Raw genomic sequence first — 27278 nt, 5'->3', positions numbered from 1 at the left:
ATCCATTAAAAGCAACTTACTTCCTTGGGAAACTCAATATTACTTTTCAACCATTAAAGTTTTCCTAACTATGACGCCGTTTACGGAAACTGTAGCCTGTGGCGACTGATAACAAATCTGCACTTATCTCGCAGCAGTTAATTTCAGGGCCCATGCTTACTCAGACGTTTTTGCTTATTGTATCGTATACTTCCAACTGTGTCAGTTAGCGCCACTAATCATGAAACTCCCTGCGCCTAACGAATGTGGATTATTGAAAGAATAGAAACAACTGAACGGGCATGATTACATTTAGTACAACTGTAATGAGACACGAAATATACTCAAAGTTTTTGAAATGTTATCAGAAAGAATTTATTCCGTTCGTAAAATTGTGATTAAATTCAAACCATTTCCTTAGGAAAACCCACGCAGAAGTAAACAAATGATAAAACTATGTTGCTAGGCTATTGAGATGGTAACCCGCGAATATCAATGGAAACGTATCCGTATTCGGACGTTGTCTAATGAGACTGCGGGAAGAAATGGCTGCAGCTATTAACTTACTTGGTACGAAAATCACTGGCTGGTTATTTTTACCAGGGTGATTTGAGCTTATCAAGATCCTTATCTTGTCCTTGTTGTGTGCGTGTGAAGTGTGTCAGGAAGCCAGTGGCTTGGATTACACGTCGAGGAGGTGGCCTCGTACAGACGGTAAGCTTGCTCACATAGTTAGCGAGATATATACAGCAGACCGGCTACTGGCCACTCTGCTACATTCTGAAGCACTGCTCCGGGGGACATGTTTCTCTCTTTTCAATTGTATTAGACGTGAGCGGTGGTCAGTTAATGTGACTGGACCGTGTAGGAGGCATTAGTTCGTCATGACGCTCGTGTTTTACGAGTGTATGAGTTTGGTCAAGTGGTTCAAATGGCTCTGAGCACTATGCGACGTAACTTCTGAGGTCATCAGTCATCTAGAACTTAGAACTAATTAAACCTAACTAACCTAAGGACATCACACACATCCATGCCCGAGGCAGGATTCGAACCTGCGACCGTAGCGGTCGCTCGGTTCCAGACTGTAGCGCCTAGAACCGCACGGCCACTCCGGCCGGCGAGTTTGGTCAGTTAGTAAAACTGAGGAAGATAAGGGATACAATATGAAACTGAAGAAAATGTCAAGGCAGCAATGTCAGCCACTAAAAGACAAATGTGGGAAAAAAAAGTTCACTGAAGGCAATACACATTTAGGAGAAGCAAGAAATTTAGGAGAAGGAAATTTATTAAAAGACCTAAGTTGAAAGAGAAGAATCAGTTGTTTTACACACAATTGGCATAACACCATGAAACTTCCAAAAAAAAAAAAAAAAAAAAAAAAGGAAAATTGTGCAGACCATACATTCAGCGCGAGTGAAGCAGTGAAGCTAGTTGTATATAAAACTCTAAATAAAAGTTCCCTGTTGTTTGGGGCAGAGACATGGAGCGTTAAATAAAATGGGAAGAGGAAGATGGAGGCCACCGAAATGGATGTTTTCAGACGGTCACTGGGAATATCCAGAACAGAGAAAATATGTAACAAAGAAATTTGATTTCGAATGGCTATAGGAGGGTCATCAACAAATAACATCGAACAGAAGCAATTAATATGGTAAGGTCAGGTCGAAAGGGTGGATGGCTCAAATGGCTCTGAGCACTATGGGATTTAACATCTATGGTCATCAGTCCCCTAGAACTTAGAACTACCTAAACCTAACTAACCTAAGGACAGCACACAAAACCCAGCCATCACGAGGCAGAGAAAATCCCTGACCCCGCCGGGAATCGAACCCGGGAACCCGGGCGTGGGAAGCGAGAACGCTACCGCACGACCACGAGATGCGGGAAAGGGTGGATGAATCCAGGTCAGCTAAAGGAGACTCTGGATGGTGTTTTCGGTCATCGCCTTTACCGCCCTCCGGCTACGTTCTACGGAAGAGTGATATCTCTGTGTGACGCTTTTAGAGGTATCCACGTTTGGTTTCTCGCTGGGAAAGACGGCGTGGGAAGCTGACCACGGCCCGAGGCTACGGACGGCCGCGGGATAAGGAAGGATGCAGGCGAGACGGGGCGCATCGGCCGTGTCGGGGACTTTCCCTCGCTATCTGCTCACGGCACTGCGACGCGTTCCCGCCACACTCGGCAGACACCCTCCGGTGTCGAAGTGTACAAGGCGTGGCGTGCGACCGAATTTGCCTACATACGTTGTCAATCGAAGACGTAAAGTTTGTGTACTAGTCAGAAATCATATTTGGCACTTTAGTAATAACTGTCCGTCTTCATATCGCTTTATCATATCATTCACATATTATGCGTTTCGGCTGTCTGTCATCATCAGATCTGTTGAAACACCAAGAAAAAACACCAATGTATTATAGTAGGTTCAAGTTGTGCGAAGAGTAAGTGTACAAAAAAACCAACACTACATAATGACGATAACATAGCTAACTGCCATAATACACCATTAGAAGCATTCCGATAAGAGTATCAACGTCAAATACTTCGTGCACGCTGGTATGTACTTTACACATTGTTTCTGATTTTATGTATGAATGATTTTGTTACATATTGTATCATATCCTATGTTGTACCGTTAGACACATTTTCATTAATGTCCACGAATATTATACTTTAAACTATTATGTTACGTCATCACTAGTGCAGTCTGTTGTGTCTAGACAAGACAGCCTAGACACAATGAGAGGAAGCCGAAAGGCACGCGCTTAAACTCACGCAGGCTGGCGTGAGGTCTGAAACAGGATACGTAATGAATGCTATAAAGAAAAGTACGTAGCTTCTGGAATACTTAACTTTAATCCACATTTGTAGAACATCGCTCTTGATGATACATTAATAGAATCTCAATATAACTTCAATACGGCGCCTTGCTAGGTCGTAGCAAATGTAGCTGAAGGCTATGCTAACTATCGTCTCGGCAAATGAGAGCGTAATTCTCAGTGAACCATGGCTAGCAACGTCGGCTGTACAACTGGGTCGAGTGCTAGTAAGTCTCTCTAGACCTGCCGTGTGGTGGCGCTCGGTCTGCAATTACTGACAGTGGCGACACGCGGGTCCGTCGTATACTAGCGGACCGCGGCCGGTTTAAAAGCTACCACCTAGCAAGTGTGGTGTCTGGCGGTGACACCACACAGTCTAATGACTACAATTCATGCTTGACTATGTATAGGACGTCCTCAGTCCACTGCTAACACTTGTTCCTGTATCTGCATGTACAAACCATCTGACGCTGATATTCGTTTCAGAATACTCTTAACGGTGTGTCACGGCCGTTAGCCATATTATCCTTATTATGTACTGCTAGATTTTTTTTATAACTTAGAATTCAGACAAATTGAATCTATTACTATTACATTAGGATTTTTCATTGTTTTAACAGACATGATGCCAACAGAAAGCCGAAATCTCTCATACATTATGTAATAAAGTGCGATCAAGACGGACAATTATAGATAAAATACAAATATTGTAACTACTGTAACGAAAGGGCCTGGTGATGAACGCCGGCCTCTGTGGCCGAGCGGTTCTAGGCGTTTCAGTCCGGAACCGCGCTGCTACTGCGGTCCCAGGGTCGAATCTTGCCTCGAGCATGGATGTGTGTTATGTCCTTAGGTTAGTTAGGTTTAAGTAGTTCTAAGCCTAGGGGACTGAAGCGCCTAGAACCGCACGGCCACACCGGCCGGCTTTATTGTATCACAGAACAACCTTTTGCTGATGATGTTAACAACTGCCTGTAGTACTAAACTCGAAGTAAATGGTTCAAATGGCTCTAAGCACTATGGGACTTAACATCTGAGATGATCAGTCCAATAGACTTAGAACTACTTAAACCTAAGTAACCTAAGGACATCACACACATCCATGCTCGAGGCAGGATTCGAACCTGCGACCGTAGAAGCAGCGCGGTTCCGAACTGAAGTGCCTAGAACCGCTTGGCCACAGACGCCGGCTACCTGTTAAGAAACGGGCCGTCGAATATCCGCATTGCACAGACTGCCCTTTATTTGCAGATGAGGCAGGATTGGAAGGAGATGGCATAGTAAATTACCATATTACGCACGTGTGCGTAATCACGGAGGTGAGACTTCAACATCGCTTCAGTATTAGTTTATGGGCAAGAACTGTTGATGACAGGTACACAGTGCTATACCAAACGGATTAAGATATTCTTTGTATCACAGACTTCACTGAAAGGAATTACCATCGCTATTGGAGAACGTAACCCTTGCAGAAAGGCGATTGCGGTTTATGCACGTCGGGCACCACCTCATTGTCTACCAATCGTGCGACAGTACCTCATCGCAATGTTTCGAGGATGATGAATTGGTCGGGGAGGTCCGGTAGCATGGCCTGCCCGTTCGCCAGACCTAAATCCGTTGGATTTCTGGCAACGTGGACATTTAAAGGCATTGGTGCCTGCACAGGCCATGGACAACGTACAGACCTTGCAGGAGCATGTGACCAATACATGTGAGGCAATCGGAAGGGAGCTACGTGTATTCGAAAGAGTAGATGGTTCCCTGCGAAGAAGGGCTGAAGGATGTAGCAGGACACGTAGTAAACAGTGCTGCTTAAAGCGTCTACTTCTACGAAATACACTAACGGAAAACAGAGGGCAGATTGGCCTACACTTTCCTTCTAGTTTTTACGAACACCACCTCTTGCACTATCGTTTATAGCGACGTTCAAATGGTTCAAATGGCTCTGAGCACTATGGAACTTAACATCTGTGGTCATCAGTCCCCTAGAACTTAAAACTACTTAAACCTAACTAACCTAAGGACATCACACACATCCATGCCCGAGGCAGGATTCGAACCTGCGACCGTAGCAGTCGCGCGTTTCCGGACTGCGCGCCTAGAATCGCTAGACCTATAGAGACGTCAGTCATCTTCCTGTTTATCTATTTTCGGATGTCAGCTGGCTATCTTTATTTGCCGGTCTGCTGAGCGACTCTCTTTGTAAGTGTGACGCAAACCACCGCCCGTGCGGCGCGCTTTGCTCCGTCTCTTGCCGGTGAGTGCGGTTCCGGTGCGGGTACGGTCTGGTATGCGAGAACTGAGCAGCTCAACTTTCCCGTGACTGGCGGTTTCCCCATTATGTCGACGGAAGACCGAGAAAATTTGTTGATATCTTAAATTATGATGTTTCAGAGTACAAATCTCCTCTTCTGGCAACAAAGGCACTTCAGAAAACATTTAACGTAGATACTGAAACTGTTCTTTGCAGTCTTGGCGTGTGTTGTGGTAGTCTTGCGAAAAAGGAGAGGAGTAACATAATATGAGGGAATATCAACTTCGTTAGTTGGTCTATCGTCCAGATAAAAACATCAAATAATCATTCACATTTTTTATACGAAAGACTGTTTTCTTGTGGTGTGTTCGGTCTCTTCCATTGCTTTTGTTCCTTGGATCTTGCTTATTTTTTCGATGGATCAGAAACAGGTACAGCCCACTGTCTAGTATGATTGAAGTACGCTGACGGAAACCGAAAGGGTTACACCATGAACACCTTCATCAAACGCTAATGCTCTACTACTTCTTTTAATCGTTTCGCTCTCCACTCCAAGGAGGGAAGAGAGCTGTTAGAGATTCGACCCATTAAAGAGTCGCGCTGCTGTTCAGCCCCTTATCAGACAAGCTGATAGTGCAGCAGATGAGGGATACCAATTGGGAATAAACGGTAGGGGACTTCCCAGGTCCGGCATTCGTCTTCCCACCGAGGGAAACTTCCCAAAAACCGTGGTCGGAACCGGGGAATTAGAAATGAATGAATTTGTTTCTGGAACATCGTCCTTCGTTAAGGCCGTTGTCCTAGCCAAAAATTAAAATTTGTGTACTTTAAAATTATATATATATGTTATACTTATGTATGTATGAATGCATGGAAGTACGTGTTGCTCTACTACTACCATGCTTGTAGCGTATTCAGAGTGAACATTAATAAAAAAGACTGGAAGGACGGATTGCTGTCTGGAAATGGAGGAATAAACATCCTATGAACCTGTGTCCGGAAAAGCGTCGTTGCCATGGTGCTGACGAAAGACAGTTCCTCTGACCACGTGCCGTGTGTTGCTTGTGTGTTGAAAATGGCTCTTAGCACTGCGGGACTTAACATCTGATGTCATGAGTCGACTAGACTTAGAACTACTTAAACCCAAATAACCTAAGGACATCATACACATCCATGCCCGAGGCAGGATTCTAACCTGCGACCGTAGCAGCAGCGCGGCTCCGAACTGAAGCGCCTAGAACCGCTTGGCCACAGCGGCCGACTTTGTGTGTTGCAGGTTGTCTGACTGACGCAGCGTTCTGTAAGCAGCAGAATGATACGGTATTTCTGTCGGGAACATGCCGAGATGATGTCTGTGTACGGCTAAGCAGAAGGAAACGGTCGAGAGACACAACCCGGTCATCCAAATCTGCTAAAAGGACTCATGATCACACAAACACCCAAAAAGGGCTTGAAATGTTGTGTGATGTGGTTGGTGTCCGTGAGGGAAATTGTTTTGACATAACGGCCTCTCTGTCGTTTCCATCTGCTTGGCCGTACACAAACACCATCTTGGCTTGTTCCAGACATGAACACTGGATCATACTGCTGCTTAAAGTACAATGCGTCAGTTACACAGTCTGCAACACATGATGACGATGATGTTTGGTTTGGGAGGCACTCAACTGCGCGGTCATCAGCACCCGTACAAAGTCCCAATTTTCACACAGTCCAATTTTTTACAGAATCCAATCTACCCACTGTCACGAATGATGATGATGATGAAATGATGAGCACAACACAAACAGCCAGTCACCGGGCAGAGAAAAATCTCCAACCCGGCCGGGAAACGAACCCGGAACCCCGTGATCCACAGGCAGCAACTCTAGCCACTAGACCACGAGCTGCGGACTGCAACACACGAGAAACCGACGGCACGTGGTTAGAGGAACCTTCATTCGTCAGCATCATCTACCGTGGCAATGATGTATCTCCGGACACATGTTCATATGACCTTTTTTCCTCCATTTCTAGTCAGGAAGCCGTTCCTGTAGTTTGTCGATTTCATTAATGTTTACCCTTCATGTAGATTAGAATTAATCAGTATGCGAGCGTAATTTCAGTATTTTCAACAATGAAAAAAACCCATTCCTATACAGAGTGGTCCATTGATCGTGATTGGGCCAAATATCTCACGAAATATGCGTCAAACGAAAAAACTACAAAGAAGGAAACTTGTCTAGCCTGAAGGGGGAAACAAGATGGCGCTATGGTTGGCCCGCTAGATGGTGCCGCCATGGATCAAATGGATATCAACTGCGTTTTTTTTAAATAGTAACCCCCATTTTTTATTACATATTCGTGTAGTACGTAAAGAAATATGATGTTTTAGTTGGAGCTATGTGCCGGACATCCATCATGTTGGAAGTACGTCGCCATTCTGTCATGCAGTGAAACATCTTGTAGTAACATCGGTAGAACATTACGTAGGAAATCAGCGTACATTGCACCATTTACATTGCTATCGATAAAATGGGGCCAATTATCCTTCCTCCCATAATGCCGCACCATACATTGACCCGCCAAGATCGCTGATGTTCCACTTGTCGCAGCCATCGTGGATTTTCCGTTGCACAATGGTGCACATTATGCCGGTTTACGTAACCGCTGTTGGTAAATGACGCTTCGTCGCTAAATAGAAAGCGTGCAAAAAATTTGTCATCGCCCCGTAATTTCTCTTGTGCCCAGTGGCAGAACTGCACCCGACGTTCAAAGTCGTCGCCATGCAATTCCTGGTGCATAGAAATATGGTACGGGTGCAATCGATGTCGATGTAGCATTCTCAACACCAACGTTTTTAAGATTCCCTATTCTCGCGCAATTTGTCTGCTACTGATGTGCGGATTAGCCGAGACAGCAGCTAAAATATCGACTTGGGCATCATCATTTGTTGCAGATCGTGGTTGACGTTTCACATGTGGCTGAACACTTCCTGTTTCCTTAAATAACGTAACTATCCGGCGAACGGTCCGGACACTTGGATGATGTCGTCCAGGATACCGAGCAACATACCTAGCACATGCCCGTTGGGCATTTTCATCACAATAGCCATACATCAACATGATATCGACGTTTTCCGCAATTGGTAAACTGTTCATTTTAACACGGGTAATGTAACACGAAGCAAATACCGTCCGCACTGGCGGAATGTTACGTGATACCACGTACTTAAACGTTTGTGACTATTACAGCGTCATCTATCACAAAGCGAAAGAAGTGGTCCAACTAAAACATTCATATTTCTTTACGTACTACACGAATATGTAATAAAAAATGGGGGTTCCTATTTAAAAAAAAAACGCAGTCGATATCCGTTTGACCTATGGCAGCGCCATCTAGCGGGCCAACCATAGCGCTATCTGGTTTCCCCCTTCAAGCTAGACGAGTTTCGTTCTTTGTAGTTTTTTCGTTTGACGGTTAGTTCGTGATATATTCTGCCCGGTCACTATCAATGGACCACCCTGTATATGAAGAATAAAGTGAGCACATGATGATCATTGAGTGCGTCTGACGTTACTGGCAGTTTTCAGATGGCGGTTGCAACTCATCGACCAGAAGACGTGTGCTAACAAATAGTCGCCACGTTTAGGATTTTCAGAAACGTCGAAATATTCACGTGAGTGGCGTGGGACAGTTGGCTGTACACGAGTGGTGACGAGGTGGACCTAGACAACAGTGTACTAACAACAATAAGCACGGTCTTTCCTAAAGGGTTGCACAACGAGAAGATTGTTCGACTGGCTGTAAGGAATCGACAGGTAGACGTTAGAGCTAGACCTGTAACACTTACATCGACCATCGTGACTGCAGCATCTGCATTCTGTAATTTATTGGACTTGAGACGAATGTAACTATTTTTTTCTGAATACTGCAACTTTATGTCATCAGATATATTTTTGGAACTGCCCTTTTAAAAGCTATATGTTATGTATGTACTAAATTGTAACGTATGTAATTGGTTCCAGTTTAGGGAATGTAGGATTGTGGGTCATAGAAAACATGGAGGGGAGTATCTATGGAACAAAAAAGGTAGAGGCTGGAGTGTAAAAGGTGGATAGGCGCGAACTGGTGTGAAGCATCTTTGTTGCAGAGCGAGTCTATGGCTAACCTTCGATGAGTTGACATCCCGAGAGCTCAATGAGGCGAGGAATTCTGGAAAAATGGATTGAATATGCCTCGCATGTGAATTGTTATTAGTCTTGGTACCATGTGATGTATTGGATGGCTCTGATAGGTGATAAATTCAGAGCGCAGTACAACGAGAAACATAACTGTATCACACGACATCGTCCCATCGCCACAGAATCTTGCCGATCACCATTATGTCCACCTTCATGCAATGTAATGTTTAGTTTTTGTACATGCATTCGAGGATCAGTGTTTGATAAACAGTTCGCATTATAAGTGATTAACTTTGTAGTACGAACCTCGATTTATCGCACATCACTCGTCTCGATAATATCCTGTTCCTGTTAAAAAAGTACTCCAAGTTTTTCCAAGTAAAAGTAACGAACTAAATAAGTGAAATTATTTAAAAGAATGTTTTGGAGCAATAATATCGATTTTGCAAGGAGTCTTTTGTGTGAAGTGCTCCACGCGGTAGCTAAAGATCATAAGTTCAACACTTAGTAAAAGAATTTTAATTAAACTTTCTGCAAAAAGCGTTAACTTTCAAGATCCATTAAAATCATTTTCTCAGAATATGAAAGTTGCTGGGAAACAGTGACCATAAAATCAATACCAGTGCATAACAGGTTAAAGTCCTTCAACATTTCTAGTTGTGTAACAGGTTTGTAATAGTGCTTTCGTGTATTTGGATTTGTGCGTACCCTGTATGTTTATGTGTACACTATGTGTTTATTGCTGAAAAAGGTAGTCAAAACGCCAATTAGCATACAAGACATTTCCAGGGGCCTCCTTTGCTTAAGTAGTGTGTTAGCAATTCTACGCCGGCCGGAGTGGCCGAGCGGTTCTAGGCGCTACAGTCTAGAACCGCGCGACCGCTGCGGTCGCAGGTTCGAATCCCACCTCGTGCATGGATGTGTGTGATGTCCTTAGGTTAGTTAGGTTTAAGTAGTTCTAAGTTCTAGAGGACTGATGAGCTCGGAAGTTAAGTCCCATAGCGTTCAGAGCCATTTGAACCAATCTGAAGTAATTGTACAGTGAACGTTTGTGGCGGTCGGTTGGTCTCGCGGAATTTTACCTTTTTTTATAAAAGATTCAGGGTCCCTTATACAAGTCATTATCTGTGGAATGCAAAGGCTTACGTACATTCTATGATAACAAACAATGTTCGTGTTAGTTAAAATAACAGCTTCGTAACCAGTTCAAAATCATTGTTTGTCAGTAGTGAAGCTTCAGGGGCTCCACATGACAGATATATTAGTATTTTTCGCCTGCTAAGTGACTTAATGTAATCAGTATTATTCTTTACTTGATTATTAGTATTCGTTTGTGTGAAGTGGACTGTTGCTAGTATATTTAAACAGATAGCAGCTTACTTCATGAATAACTACCTTTTTGGTGCTTGCTAGTGTTCTTCGTGTCCAATTACGTAAGAGGTTTAAAATTGAAGTGAAATTTAGTTCAGCAGTTAATTTACTTTGTTTACTGTAGATGAATTTGAAATTACTTTTGCCTAGTTAGGCTGGAAACCACCTTTAATTTTGTATGACCACATCTTTTAATTTTAACAACGTATCGTAGGTTCGATTCCTGCTCGAATAGTTCTTCAGGTGACGAAATACAGTCCGATTACTTTACATTAACATAGATGATCATGGTCAACTTAAAATCCTGGTAAAAGGTAGCGTGGAACTGCTAAGTTAGTAACGCCCCTATAGTTACTATCACCACGAAACGCTGGGAGCTTACTGGAAGCTGGATAGAGATGTCGAGTTGCCATGTGTCCTTTAGTGTTGTCACCATACCATAGACAGCAGAAATTTGCATCGTGCAGAGGCAGAGTCAATTGTGAAGTTGAGCTACGTTTCGAGATGTTCAGTGATGAGTCTCACTTCTGTTTGCGGCGATCCGATAGACTCCTACGTACCCGTAGAAGACCTATTCAAAATACAAGAAGTAGCGATTTTCGAGACCTTAACCTCTTCTACTCATATCATGGCGTGGGGAACTATTGGATACGGTAACAAGACTGATTCGGTAACTGTTCAAAGAAGACTAAATTGTTTGCCAAGAATGGTAAACCCTGTGTCATGTCCCCCATGAGCATGCTATCAAATGGCATATTTCAATAGAATAGAAGAGTGTATTCATTCACGTGGCGGTCACACTTTATGCTGATGGTGGACGTCATTTCCGAGTAGAATGAAAGTTTATTCATTTGATACCCGTTATGGGATGAACATCGCCGTCAACTCTAACCATTACTGAACTGGTGTTTCAAGCCGTAACACTTCATTTCCGCCAGTGTATTAACAAACGTGTTACATACACGCACTTGTTTACGTCTGCAGAGAGAATCTAAGAGCGCAGCTGTGACAACAGAAACGTTCTATTGCTCTGACACGACTGTACACTCTGAACCAAAGAGGAAAGAAGCGGAAACCAGTAGCGCAGCATGCAACATCGCCGTAACTTTCCTCACGCGACGCTTACAGCGCACGCTACTGGTCGACAGGCATCATACGACCATCGTGTCGCTCGCGCGGTGTGGCTACATATGCGGGCACTTCTTTTCCAACCTGTAAATGTGGGCGTTGTTGAGGCAGAAACAAATACGGAGTTATGCATATATAATAAAAGAACACTGAAATTACCTCTGTGTTTCTTCAGTGTGTGACTGAAGTCGGTTTAATCATGATTAATGTCCACTGTATTTATACGTGTTGTAGTATACAAGGAAATATATTGCTGTAGCTAGTCATTACTAAAACCCCGACAGTAATTAGAAATTTTAATAGAAATATCAAACTTCTCCAAACAGCGTATTATATAATCAACGGGGAATGAGTCTGCTATATTTCAACAGTTTTATTACTCAGTACCGGTAATTTAGACAAAATACTCCGTCCCATGATTTCTTGCCTGATTACTAAGAAAATAAATTCCACGCAGTAGTATGATAGTAGCCGAACTTCTGCCATGGAGTGAAAAACACTGGTTCAATTCTCGTCGTGAAAGTTGCTGTTACAATCATGCATTGAAGTCACCCGTTTTCATATTGTACCATGGTCCACTTTCTTGTATGTGATTGAGGTGATTGACAATACCGTCGAGTAAAAGTGGTAACTGATTTTATGTGAAATGTTAAAATTATGTGCTGACTGGGGACTCGAACTCACATCCTGTCTTTCATAGGCAGACATATTATTTGTTTATTGCCAGAAAATACGTGAAATAACAGAACTGAATGGGCGGGTGCTTGTCATGGTCCACGAGCTGTCTTGCCACAACAGTGATCTCTTTTTGTAGATTTTCTCGCGCATCCACGACAAACTGTTGTTGCATAATACTGACGGTACGCTGTTTGGCCTTGAGCCAAAAGTCTGTGTGATCCTAATGGCAATGGAAAACTCTGTGTGTCTCATTTTCACGTTGGTCATGCCGGAAAGTTTCAGGAGACAGAGACATGGACCATTGAACAGCCTGGAGAGGAAATGGTATGGGTATAATTAAAACAAAATGTTCCGTGGGATAAGTCGGAGCCGAGCCCTAATGGAACGTGTGTGGAAGACGTTAGGAACGTGCATTGGCAATATGACGGCTTTTATGCATGAAAGACTCATGAAGTGGCCTTTATCCCTCAGTGGATATCAAATGGCTGAGGATAATAATTGTGAAGAAACGTCGAGTCGACGATGAAGTCATTAGAGACAAACTTAATGCAACAATTTGAAATGAGGCTGAAAACGTATTTTAATGAAACTAAAATATTATTCCATGGATACTTCGGAAGGAAAATCGTACATTAACAATGAAACAACGCAGTCAGTTTATGATTTAATGTGTTTTGGACAGCAATTAGTTGGGCAGTAGTGCTATTTGAGAATGAAAACATGGATGAAGTAGGCTGTATTCCTTTTTTTATCTGTGCGATCGGCCAATTTCAACCTTGGATCATTTTCAAGCACGTATGTCAAGCTTCCAGCTTCATTTTACATTGTAATACATCGCTGGCATTACAAGCTAGAAGCTTAAGATATGTGCTTGGAAATGACCCAAGGATGAAATTGGCCGTTCGCACTGATAATGAAAAGAATACTGCTTCATGGACCATGTTTTCATTCTCAAAACACTTAGAGGCTCTGGACTCCATAAAAGTAAAATTAATAGCGCCTTTGGTAAATGAAACAAGGTTTTCAGAATCAAGGCTTCTATGTGTCTGTAAAGAGAAGTTTACCATCAGCGTGCGGCACCACGGCTAGGGGAAGGTGGACTTTTAACTCGCAGACCATTCAAAAACTGAGGTTTCAAATTGGAAAAGGTTGAGGGACGAAACTGGCTGAGGCCTTTTCAGAAGAATCCCCCGGCTTCCACATGAAGTTACTTAGAGATATCGCGGAGAAACTACAGGCGGATTGCTATGGTCCGTACTATGCTCCTCGCGAATGCGAGATTTGTGTCAACCTTTACACCACCTTTTTCGGCTTGTAATCTCTGATGGACGGCTTACCGGAAGGAAACGAAATACTTTCTGAACTGAGGAACCACAAGGGAAGGCGAGAAGACTGCCACGGGATGTTATCGAATCCGCGGCCCGAATGCGTCAGACGAACCGTCGAATCAAGGACTTGAGGCAGCCTTCCAAGTCAAGGCAAACGTCAGCGTGGTGCCGACATGTCATCTGTTGCAGTCACGTACGCACCAGACGCGACTGACATTTCACGAGGCTTGTACGACATGCAAGCTGACTCCGCGGACGAGGACACTAATTGATATCATTGTGGTTTTCTATCCGAAAGTAAACGGTTCGAATCTCGAGCACAGAGTGCGATGCAAATTGACTGGCAAGAAGAAGGCGGTGTTATATGCAGTTACTTATCATCTAGTTGTGTTAGACGTTTTAGGTTAAATTTCGTTTCGTTCGCTAGCGACCAACGAACACAGAGTGCCTCACATGAAGCTGGAGGCAGTGATCCAACTTGCTCCGTATTTAGAGAGGACTGTGACGACGATGCTATGACACGATACAACGCAAATCTTTACCACTTCTATTTATTTTGCAAGAACATTCATTTTTCAACGTCATGTAAGCCTGTTAATGATATATTTTATATTTTTTCAAGATGCTTGGCTGAACAGCGGGAATTGTATTTTCTGGCAGCCCCCCCCTGCCCCGCACCCCTGTGGGGCAAGGAGGGTGAAATAACTGTACATAATGAAAATTCGTCCGCGCCGATCATGACATGTTTCTCGGCGACTGGAGGCACGCGTTGTATACAGCGGCTAGGCTCTGCAAACTCACAATCGCAACAAACAAGTTAGATGATGTTGTTGTTGTGGTTGATTTTGAGTTCAAACACTGGTTTAACGCAGTTGTCCTTTCTAACTTAACTAATGGAAACCTGTGCATATCTGGTTAACTGCTGCATCCTACATCTGTTTGAACCCGCTTACTGTAGACAAGCCACGGTCTCCCTCAACAATTTGCACGCCACATACTTCCCTCTATTACCAGGCTGACTATTCCTTGATGTTTCTTAGTGTGTCCCATCATCCGATCCCTTCTTTTAGCCAAATTGTGGCATAAATTTCTTTTCCGTCCAATTCGATTCAATGCTGCCACATTAGTTATAGAATCTATTCAGCATTTTCTGTAGCATCCACTTCCAAAGTGTCTATTCACTTCTAGCCTGAACTCTTAATCATCCACGTTTCACTACCGTACTACCAGACAAATACCGCCTTTAAATCGTTCCTAACACTTAAGTTGATATTAATCGTAAACAAAATTATACAGCCTACCTGGACCATGTTCTCCTTTACAAAACCCTTAGATGCTGTGCACCCCACAAAAAGGAAAAAAAGAAAATTTTACGAAAATTTACATTATTAAAAAAATTTCTCTTTTTCAGAAACTCTTTCCTGCTACTGCCTGTCTGGATTTTATAACTCCTCTACTGTTACCGTCGTCTGTTATTTTACTCCTCAGATAGAAAGAAACTCGTCTAATACTTTGGCTGGCTCGTTCTCTAACCTAATTCCCTCAGCATCACCTTACTGAATCTGAATACATTCCATTGCCATTGTTATACTTTTGTTGTTGTTCCTCGTATAACCCCATTTCAAAATATTGTCCATACCGTTTAACTGACCTTTTACGTTTTGTTTCTGTCTCTGACAGAAATATTATGCCTATGGTAAACATTAAGGTTTTTATTTCCTCTCCTTGAACTTTAATTGCCATTCCAAATATTTCCTTGTTTTCCTTTCCAGCTTGATCATTGTACAGATTGAACAACATTGGGGATAAGCTACAACCTTGTCTCACTCCCTTCTTTTTGCATCCCTTTCATGTCCTCCTTTCTCTTATAATTGCAGCCTCGTCTCTGTATAACTTGTAGTTGACCTTTCCCTCCCTATGTTTGATCCCCGGTCCCTTCAGAAATTCAAGTAACATTGTCAAACTTTTCTGCAAATTCTAGAAATGTTTGTCCTCCTACAGTCTATATTCTAAGATAAATCATACCATCAGTATCGCCGCGCTTAGATACTATCGGGGTACAGATATTCTTGCTGCAATGAATCTTCCCCGTATTTTGCTACACGAAGAAAAAAAATTGGTTCAAATGGCTCTGAGCACTATGGGACTTAACTGCTGTGGTCATCAGTCCCCTAGAACGTAGAACTACCTAAACCTAACTAACTTAAGGACATCACACGCATCCATGCCCGAGGCAGGATTCGAACCTGCGACCGTAGCGGTCACGCGGTTCCAGACTGTAGCGCCTAGAACCGCACAGCCACTCCGACCGGCTACATGAAGAATAGCACGAGATTCAGCGATGAGTCCGAATCCGTCTGGAGAGCTCTGCATGGTGGTTCTCTACATCTGTAAGGTCGTTCTGAATTATTCTGTATAAAGCGATGTGAGCCACATATCATTCGGTAAACAAGATGCAGCACATCATGACTGCGTCAGTTTGTTATGATCTGAAACGAACAGGTAACACCAACTGCAGCCTAAGCGAATGAAACAGGTAGGGAGAAACGATTCTTGGCAGGTTAGGAGAGCAGAGACCTGTAAACAGAGACGGATTCCAGACAGCGTTTGTGTGCAAGAACGCGGACACTGCAGCAGAACCACAAAAGTTGCCGTGTAGCCCCAATTCCTGGCACTGCTGCGACATTGCCTGGCGCCCTGCCCCTAAGGTACGGCACGTCTAGCGGCTGTACGCCCTATTCCAGGGCCGGTTAAACGCTGCACAGTGTGCAGAGGTGCTGCACATATGCGCACGTGTGCGACAGCGACATCTGTTATTAGACATGTGTCCTAAATGAACGGCGTCGGCTCCTCTTCCCTGTTTATGTAGTACAAGCAAGAGCGCAACATACCCAGTCTCGTTTACCCCTGGCGACCGTAACCTTAACAGGGAAGAACTGAGAAATGGCAGGTACTGCGCAAAAGCGAAGGACGGCAGATCTATGCTCTCGGTCGTAATTACTTGCGTTTGTCAATGAGCCGTGCTTTTGTGCCCGATATTAACTATATCATTTCGCATGACCAGTGATAAACGTGTTTGGATTTATTCCTTTCATAATTAAAAATTATTGTTTACTAACTGTGCATTATTGCCTCATTCTGCTCCATGTTACATTATTATCAGGAAAATTGGTCATTAAACCGATTGTTGTATACATACATTTAGGGTTTTTTTTTTTTTTTTAATGTGTGAAGGGCTACGTTCAGTTGAAGTCGGTAAAACATAACATTCATCTAATTGTCGGTTATTACGCAGATTTCAGACGGAACTGATGAAAGATATAGCAATAATGGTACAGGTGATCATCGAGAAGTCTGCGGTTGTCATTCTGTTCAGAGGTCAGCGAGACAGAAATTATGTGAGTGTAATTGCATTGGTTTAATGTTATTTGAAATCATGACTAAGGTTCGTTGGAAGTCGCTAAGTGCGCTCCTTCATAAATACTAGATCAAAAACATTACGCGTATTTACGAGCCGTCAGTCAAGCTGTGTTAATAAAAACCCACGGTTATTAACTGTATTACTTGTCTTACCGGGTTAAACTGTGAACATAAAAGTAGACGCCTCAAGGAGTAGACTGTGACAGTATTTTAAATGTTTAATATGCGAAATACCTTCCCATGGTTGGTTTGCAAGCTGTGGAAAGAGCACTAGAATGCGCCGGTACAGAGTATCTCAGCAAGTGGATAAAGCGACATCTGTGCGTAGAAACATGCACTACGTGAACACTGGCGACTGCGGCGTGCACGCCGTGACCCGGAAGTTGCACACGTGCAAGAGCACCGCACGCGTGCAGAATTTCTGGCCGGCCCTGCCCTTTTCCTTTTACTGCAAGGCGATATGAAATTCTCAGTATCAGTAGAGTGATCAGAATATTATACGGATCATTCTTAACATATGTAAAGGGGCCGTAACTTTCTACAGACAATAGCATCACTCACAAAGGATCTGTTACGTCTGCGGATCCGCAATTTGCAGCACGCCTGTTCTTTCCATCAACCAAAAGATAATGGTGGTAGATCTCCTGGACAGCTCAAACAGAATGACGGACAGAAATGTTTTGCTCTATGGAAGCAACGCGTGCAAAAGATGCAGAAGTAAATCATTAAACTATAAATGACAAAAACTTTTTGCATCTCTTTTTTAAATACCTTTGTAAATTTTTACTCACTCTGACAAATTTTGCCCATGTCATTCAGCCATTCGATATTTCACGCTAGATAAAGAGGTGTTCAAATGGTTCAAATGGCTCTGAGCACTATAGGACTTAACTTCTGAGGTCATCAGTCCCCTAGAACTTAGAACTACTGAAGCCTAATTAACCCAAGGACATCACACGCATCCATGCCCGACGCAGGATTCGAACCTGCGACCGTAGCGGACGCGCGGTTCCAGACTGTAGCGCCTAGAACCGCTCTGCCATAAACAGGTGTACTTCTAAACTTTACCATGCATTACTATTCTAGCCACACACGTCCACAGCACGTTCTTTAAATTTTTTTTGTATTTTTCAAGACACATTTGGAAGTGCCGTAACAGATTTCGATCAGACAGTGAAACAGAGGACTACTGTTTGGGAATGCAGGCTTTCCCAGCGAATTACATTGAATTTCGGGTTATAAGCTGAGTCGTCACGTCGCATTTTTTTTTTTTTTTTTTTTTTTTGTAATATTTCACTCCCCGTCATGAGGTGACTAGGCGAACCACTCTGACGTCTTTCTGACTATTAGGCCATTGCATTTTCATTAATTTCGACCATATTTCTTATTCTAAATTACGTCTTGCTTCTAGCTAGCACTAATTATAATTGTGTTTGTTGTTATCATATCGGTTTACAATATTGGTGTCGGGTGAGGGTGGGGGTGGGGCTGGTGGGGGGAAGGCAGGGCTCCGAACATCAGAGCGTTCCTGACGTATTTTTGCGTAACGCCACATCCCATGCGTAGCTCAGTGGGAAGCCGCTGTTCTGGTTGGCAAGATCGTCATGTACTCTCATATCCACTGTCCCTTTGATGACCGAATCCCAGAACCCACGTCATCCCGCTGTGCCCTCGGCAGAGGAGTATGCAGTCCAGTGGCTATGAAGGAACGAAATGGACATAAAACCAACACTTGGCCTGAAAATGATAACTAGGAAACCGAAACCTTGCGACAACACGACACCAAGAGTCGGCTGAAAACCCGAGATCATTTTGTCAAAGAATCGTATCTATAGAACATATCAAGTAGCGTAACTACCTATATAATGATTAAAAAAGAATAAAATTGACCTATAGGCACATGCTGCAAGTTGGTACCATTATCTTGTCACTAACGCTGAAGGCAAATGTAGCGGTTGTGGTTTTGTACGCAGAGTGAAATGCTCTCTTTCTCATACATACCTATATTCCACGATAGGAACACCTACTTCGATGGGTTTTGTAGTTACATCCTTGAAAGTTGTTGTTGTTGTTGTTGTGGTCTTCAGTCCTGAGACTGATTTGATGCAGCTCTCCATGCTACTCTATCCTGTGCAAGCTTCTTCATCTTCCAGTACCTACTGCAGCCTACATCCTTCTGAATCTGCTTAGTGTATTCATCTCTTGGTCTCCCTCTACGATTTTTACCCTCCACGCTGCCCTCCAGTACTAAATTGGTGATCCCTTGATGCCTCAGAACATGTCCTACCAACCGATCCCTTCTTCTCGTCAAGTTGTGCCACAAACTCCTTTTGTCCCCAATTCTATTCAATACCTCTTCATTAGATATTTGATCTACCCATCTAATCTTCAGCATTCTTCTGTAGCACCACATTTCGAAAGCTTCTATTCTCTTCTTGTCTAAACTGTTTATCATCCATGTTTCACTTCCATACATGGTTACACTCCATACAAATACGTTCAGAAACGACTTCCTGACACTTAAATCTATACTCGATGTTAACAAATTTCTCTTCTTCAGAAACGCTTTCCTTGCCATTGCCAGTCTACATTTTATATCCTCTCTACTTCGACCATCATCAGTTATTTTGCTCCCCAAATAGCAAAACTCCTATACTACTTTAAGTGTCTCATTTCCTAATCTAATCCCCTCAGCATCACCCGACTTAATTCGACTACCTTCCATTATCCTTGTTTTGCTTTTGTTGATGTTCATGTTACACCCTCCTTTCAAGACACTGTCCATTCCGTTCAACTGCTCACCTGCTTGAAAGTAATGAAATGAAAACTGTGTCATTCTCATCATCATCATCATCATCATCTCCTCCCAAGGATTACGTTATGTAACCACCTGTTCCGGTCTTATCACACATCCATCCATCCATCTCTTACGAGATCAATATAGTTCTCTTTTTCCAGTCGGCCGATAATTCATTATCTTTTTTGGCAATCTGTTTTCTGTCATTCTAACAACAAGATCCTTCCATTTCATTCTGTTCTCTTCTGTCTTGTCATTAGCTTCTCTTTTTTTGTCGAAATACCAAAATTAATGGAGGTAAGATATCAAACGAAAAACAATTACTTTGTAACTATCCACTGGACATCAAGAGTCCATTATACCAAAATTCGCGGAACAGCCTCCAAAATTTTGTCTTTGACGTTCGGATTAATCGTATTCAAAGTCACATTCGCTCTGTCAATATGATAATGCATTAGGACAGAGAAAAACGGATGTTTCCAGAATGAAATTTTCTCTCTGCAGCAGAGTGTGTGCTGATATGAAACTTCCTGGCAGATTAAAACTGTGTGCCGGATGGAGACTCGAACTCGGGACCTTTGCCTTTCGCGGGCAAGTGCTCTACCAACTGAGCTACCCAAGCACGACTCACGCCCCGTCCTCACAGCTGTACTTCCGCCAGTAAAGCTGTGAGGACGGGGCGTGAGTCGTGCTTGGGGACCTCAGTTGGTAGAGCACTTGCCCGCGAAAGGCAAAGGTCCGGAGTTCGAGTCTCGATCTGGCACACAGTTTTAATCTGCCAGGAAGTTCTTAACAACGGATGTTGTTGCGAAGTTCCTTCCATAAATCAACGGCGTGTGGCTTCTGTAATACAGATGCAGATACGAAGATGCAGGTGACTGGGCAGGTGCACTGTAACCCAACAGGTGGCGTGCCGCCAGCCCGGACGCTGGCGCTGCCAAAGCAGGGCCACCGAGCTGCCAAAGCCGCAGGCCCGGTCCAGCAACGCAGCTCATGACGTCCACCTCCAGGACTGCCTACCAGTGCGCTGCATGTGGATTGAAAGGGGAAGGCGGGAAACAAGGAGCTTTCTCAAAAGGAATTAGTACCGGCGACCATTTAGCAAACATGAAATGTAGGTGATGCCAGAGTACATCAAGAAGACCTATACATAGGGTGTACCCGAAATTTACAATGCTTAGTTGGCCAACTTGTGACATTATTGTTCATATTTTTTAAAAAAATTTTGTAAATATTTTATTGAAACTGTTAAAGCAGAAGTAGAGTGTGGTGTCACCGCCAGACACCACACTTGCTAGGTGGTAGCCTTTAAATCAGCCGCGGTCCGTTAGTATGCGTCGGACGCGCGTGTCGCCACTATCAGTGATTGCGGACCGAGCGCAGCCACACGGCAGGTCTAGTCTAGAGAGACTCCCTAGCACTCGCCCCAGTTGTACAGCCGACCTTGCTAGCGATGGTTCACTGACTACATACGCTCTCATTTGCAGAGACGACAGTTTAGCATAGCCTTCAGCTACATCATTTGCTACGACCTGGCAAGGTGCCATATTCAGTTACTGCAAGTATTCTGAACAGATAATATTGTGAATCATGTACCGTCAAGAGCAACGTTCATCATTAATGGATTAAAGTTAAGTATCAAACTAATTACGTCCGCTTTCTGAATTCTAATTCCTTGTCATGTTCCAGACCTCACGTCAGTATAGTCCTTCCCTCCTCACGCCAGCCTGCGTGAGCTAAAACGCGTGCATCTCGGCCTCCCCTAGTAACACGGTGTTGGCTCTTCTGCCAACAGAACATAGAGACATCTTGTTTGAGGCGAAATCTATACTGAAACTCTTTGATAAGATTAAAATGAATGTACATATTAAGAAAAAAGGAGTAATATTTACTTTTAAATGCTGTAAAGATATCTATTTGTTAGAATTATTAAATGTAAAAAGGTGCTATAATGTAATTATGTATGTAATAGTTACTGGCACTCACTCAGGGCTGTATGAGATATGTGTAGTATAAAAGATGGAGTAGTTCCGTCAGGAAGCCGGCCGGGGTGGCCGAGCGGTTCTAGACGCTACAGCCTGGAATCGCGCGACAGCTACGGTTGCAGGTTCGAATCCTGCCTCGGGCATGGGTGTGTGCGATGTCCTTAGGTTAGTTAGGTTTAATTAGTTCTAAGTTCTAGGCGACTGATGACCTCAGAAGTTAAGTCGCATAGTGCTCAGAGCCATTTTCTTTCTTTTCTTTTCTTTTTTTTTTTTTCTTTTACGTTTACACTGGGCATCGCATGAAAGGCGTAATAAGTGATATTTGTTTGGGCTGACGATAGCTACACATTGCAAAAGCAGAATTCCAAATATCTCCCCAAACACCAGAGAAAATGCACCTGACGACTTTTAAGGGAGAGATGCTGTATAGGTTCCACTGAACAGTGTTGAACAGAGACAGACTGTCTTTTTCTCAGTTAGCACTGTAGCGGACATCATTTGCTAGTAGGAGCAAGTAGCGGAATAGCCGGCCGCTGTTGCTTTGCGGTTCTAGGTGCTTCAGTCCGGAACCGCGCTGCTGCTACTGTCGCGGGTTCGAATCCTATCTCGGGCATGGATGTGTGTGATATCCTAAGGGTGGTTAGGTTTAAGTAGTTCTAAGTCTAGTGGACTGATGACCCCAGATGTTAAGTCCCATAGTGCTTAGAGCCATTTGTACCAGTACCGGAATAGTATTTGTCTCCCATGTATTAGGTCAAGGAGCAGTGATATAGTAACCCGGCCAAGTGCCAATTCAGTTAGTAGTTAGGCCAAGATCCCATTGATGCAGGAGAAGAGAACTAGGCACCAAAGGTAGTTCAGTTTGTACTCAGTAGACCAAGGAACCAGGTGGCCGTTGTCTCTTGTAGTAAAATGGTTCAAATGGCTCTGAACACTATGGTGACTTAACATCTGAGGTCACCAGTCCCCTAGAACTTGGAACTACTTGAACCTAACTAACCTAAGGACATCACAGACATCCATGCCCGAGGGAGGATTCGAACCTCCGCCGGGACCAGCCGCACAGTCCATGACTGCAGCGCCTAGATCGCTCGGCTAATCCCGCGCGGCTGCAGAGGATGATTGCAAAAAACGTTAAATGAAATTAGCGGAAGGAATGCCAAGCGCTGCCAGCACTTCAACTAGCACGGTGACTATGTGTACGGAGTTACAAAGGCAGTGGTGCAATCGTCGAGCAGCACCTTATAAGCCACACATTAGTGTAGTCGGTGCCAAGTGACTCGTCGAGAGTCTCGATCTGAATTCAATGGAATACCTCTGGTATGAACTAGAACGTCGACTTCGCCATTCCTCCACAGACATTCAGACACCTCGTTACAAGTGTCCCGAGTCGTCATAAAGGCAAAAGTGGACACACACCAATTTCATTAGCAGGTGTCCGCATACTTTTGATTGGGAAGTAACTGTCGCTGAATGGACAGCCGTAGCATACAAGCACCGTGGCGTACTATTAAGTGAAAACACGATTTTAACAGCTCAAAAGCATGTAACGTAACTTACAAGGGAACCTTCCCATCACCCCCCCCCCCCCCCGCCCCTCAGATTTAGTTATAATTTGGCACAATGGATAGGCCTTGAAAAACTGAACACAGATCAATCGAGAAAACAGGAAGAAGTTGTGTGGAACTATGAAAAACATAATCAAAATATACAAACTGAGTAGTCCCTGTGCAAGATAGGCAACATCAAGGACGATGTGAGCTTATGAGCGCCGTGGTCCCGTCCGAACGAGAGGCCCTCGGTACAAGCCTTCCCTCGTGTGAAAAGTTTAATTTTTTATTTTCAGACAATTATTATTTGTCCGTCCGTCCGATGCGAGGTAACTGCGCCGTAGTGTGGGGACGTTGTATGAAAACGTTAAAAACATATGTTTTGACAGAGGACAGGGAAAACTGTGTGACTGTGAAACTGTTGCATTCATTTGTTGCAGTTTATGTGATAAACTCTTATGTTTTCATCACGTTTTTGGGAGTTATTATCACATTAACAAGAAAACCTAAATCGGGCAAGGTAGAAGAATCTTTTTACCCATTCGCCAAGTGTACAAGTTAGGCGGGTCGACAACATATTCCTGTCATGTGACGCACATGCCGTCACCAGTGTCGTATAGAATATATCAGAGGTGTTTTCCTGTGCAGGAATCGGTTGACCTATGACCTTGCGATGAAATGTTTTCGGTTCGCATTGGACAGGCACGTCCTTTGGTCTACTAATCGCACGGTTTTGCGGTGCGGTTGCAAAACACAGACACTTGTTACAGTGGACAGAGACGTCAATGAACGAACGGACAGATCATAACTTTGCGAAAATAAAGAAAGTAAAATTTTCGCTCGAGAGAATACTTGAACCTGGGACCTCTTGGTCCGCAGCTGCTCACGCTAACCACGGGACCACGGCGCTCCTGAACTTGTAGTATCCTTCATGTTACCTATCTTGCACATGGAATACTCAGTTTGTATATTTTGCTTATTTTTTTCATAGTTCCACACAACTTCTTCCTGTTTTCTCGATTGATCTGTGTTCAGTTTTTCAAGGCCTATCCACTGTGCCATCTTATAACTAAATCTGAGAGGGGTGCGATGGGGAGGTTCCCTTGTTAGGAAAGCTCACTCTCATATCTGACGAACAGGAAGTGGCTGATTAAACGAGAAATACGTACCTTCTCATGTTCTAGGCCAACAACAGTACAACGTCTGAAACGTATTCGTATTATGATCAGACAATTAAAAGACATGTTTATTTAGCCGCGTCGGGACTGAATTAGAAATAGTATGGATTCGGCAATCAAAAATGGAACCTTCCGTAACTATTGCAGAACAAACGGGGCTCATAACACTTAGCAAAGGTAAATCAGTAATCTCTTCTGGCCATTAGTAAATCAATTTATATAGAACTCTGTACAATGTAACTCAATAATTTGCATGAAGCACTTTCAGAAGTTTGTGCACGCGATCCATCTGGCATGGAATGGTTTACCGTTGTGCCAGCAAGTGTATGAAGCGACAACCAAGCGCCTTTATAAGCACTTAGGGCTCTTACAGGGAATGAAATTTGAAACTATGGAATGACATGAGACGGTATAAAAAACCGACGAGGTATGCTGAACACGTTATGCAATTAACATGCCTCGGGCATGAGTGTGTGTGTTTGTCCTTAGGATAATTTAGGTTGAGTAGTGTGTAGGATTAGGTAATGATGACCTTAGCAGTTAAGTCCCATAAGATTTCACACACATTTGAACATTTTGAACAATTAACATGTCGTGACTAATGAGAATATGTTATTTTGCTCACTTTTTCTTCCTCGAGACAGGGCGTCCGCAGATGTCAGTACTAGTGTATTGCAGTTTGTTGAGTAGGCGCCACAAATGTGTCCAACAGTTTTTACACGACTTTTTCAACCGTTAGGCCCATCTGAGTGTTTCAGAAATGAACAACAGGAGACTTTCGCTCAGTTATATTCTTCCACATACACTTTTCTGAGTATTCTAAGCGACAAAAGAGCTCCTGTTGTTCTGCTGGGATTTTCCTGATAGCGGAAACCGGTCGTATAAAAAAACTTTCTTGCCGAAACTGGAGCTACCATTTAATAAAAATAATGAAAATTTGTTACAAGCCGAGACTCGAAACATGATTTCGTGGTTTTCGCGAGCAGTCGCCTTTACCATTACGCTTCCTGCAAGCGTCTCCACACCTCACTCATATTTCCATTGTCTCTGATGTTTTCCCCTATGATTTGTAAACACTGTCATCAAAAATTCTCTCAAAGGCTCCTGGGGACAGCACCACTGGGGGCAATTAACTCTATGGAGGAGTACTCGAATACACTCACGGTAAAGGCGACCGCACGTGAGAATCAGGAAAACTGGCTCAGAGACTCGCTCTGGAAAGAGTTTCATTAGTCACGACATAATCAACCCAAATACATAGTTTCCGCCCTATGGGGTGCTAACGTTTAAAAAAAGTGCATCAAAGCTTTTACAGATTGTGTCTGGTATCGTGATTAATTCCGCAAGCCATTAACCATCGGCGTAAAGTGGATGTGCCTGATTACTACGTTGAGTGCAACTATAAACTGATCCTTTCTCAAGAAGGACCAATGGCTAGAAATTCCTGGACGCTGTTCAGCGTCAAATTTTCACAACGGTTTCATTTTGTTAAGAGACACAACAAGAGTATGACACCATGCAGCGCATTACAAAAGGGGTTCAGAATTTTTATTAGGTGAAAAACAGAAGGACATTTAACACTTGAAGCGTGCTTGTAGTATTTGAAAACGAAGATACAGTCCCGATTCGCACCGGACTTCAATTGAGAAAGAAAAAGTCTGATGGCGGCATCCAAATTGTTTAAGTACGTTTAACCTTAATTATCCATTATAGTCTTGAAAGCCCGACATTGAAAATGGGTACAACATTCTTCGTTATTCTTGTCAGAACAACATATTTTTGTAACAATAACGCAATTTCACTTAATACACCGAAGCCGGATACCAGTGTAGGAAAGAAGGACAATTTATTTATTTAGTTGATCACATGTGCACTCCCACAAAATAAATCCCTACATCCAATTTGGTGAGATCTGTGAAATGAATGAATGTATGGTCGTCTGCTAACGGCAGATAGTGAATGTGCAATATATGATCATCTTTGAGACGGTCCTTTGGTGGAACCAAAGAGATGAAATTTACCTGAGCTTTGAGCGCCTGAAATGTGGCTGACCAATACGGTAGCATGGTGCTCCCCCACCTTGGCGGAGCTGCGAGATGACCTGAAGAACGGCCATGATTTAGCACTCTGGCGCTGGATCTTGTGTTGGTAAGATCTGTCTTAGGTGTGCTCCATAAAGACAAAAGAGTGGAGACAATGGTATGCATGTGAAATACTTAAGAGTAGTTTGGAATAATTATTTCTGTATTTCAGGAACTTTTGGGGGGAGAATTAAATGTCAGGCAGGTAATATTAAGGGGATCGTAGTAATCTTCGGAAGTGACCAACGGTCACAATGAAACCACGTGTAGCAATAAGTTGAAATACTTGCGAGTGCTAGTACTAAATTGAAATACTTCCGAGTGCTAAAGTTAAGCTGAATTACTGGCGTGTGTACTATAAGTTGGAAATATTTAAGAAATGGCGTGTGCAGGACTTGAAATTAGAGATGAGCACTTCCACGTGGTGAGTACTGAGTGAGTCTCAATCTGTGTATGAGACAAAGGATAAAGAGAAGTACTCGTATAAGGTACCAGTTGAAGACTCGCGTGTGTGACGAATATGATCTTAATGTTACTTTGCGTGTTATGTTTC

The sequence above is a fragment of the Schistocerca cancellata genome, chromosome 6 (genome assembly GCF_023864275.1).
Source record: "Schistocerca cancellata isolate TAMUIC-IGC-003103 chromosome 6, iqSchCanc2.1, whole genome shotgun sequence".
NCBI lineage: Eukaryota > Metazoa > Arthropoda > Insecta > Orthoptera > Acrididae > Schistocerca > Schistocerca cancellata.
The sequence above is the reverse complement of the archived record's forward strand: the minus strand, read 5'-3'. Positions refer to the sequence as shown.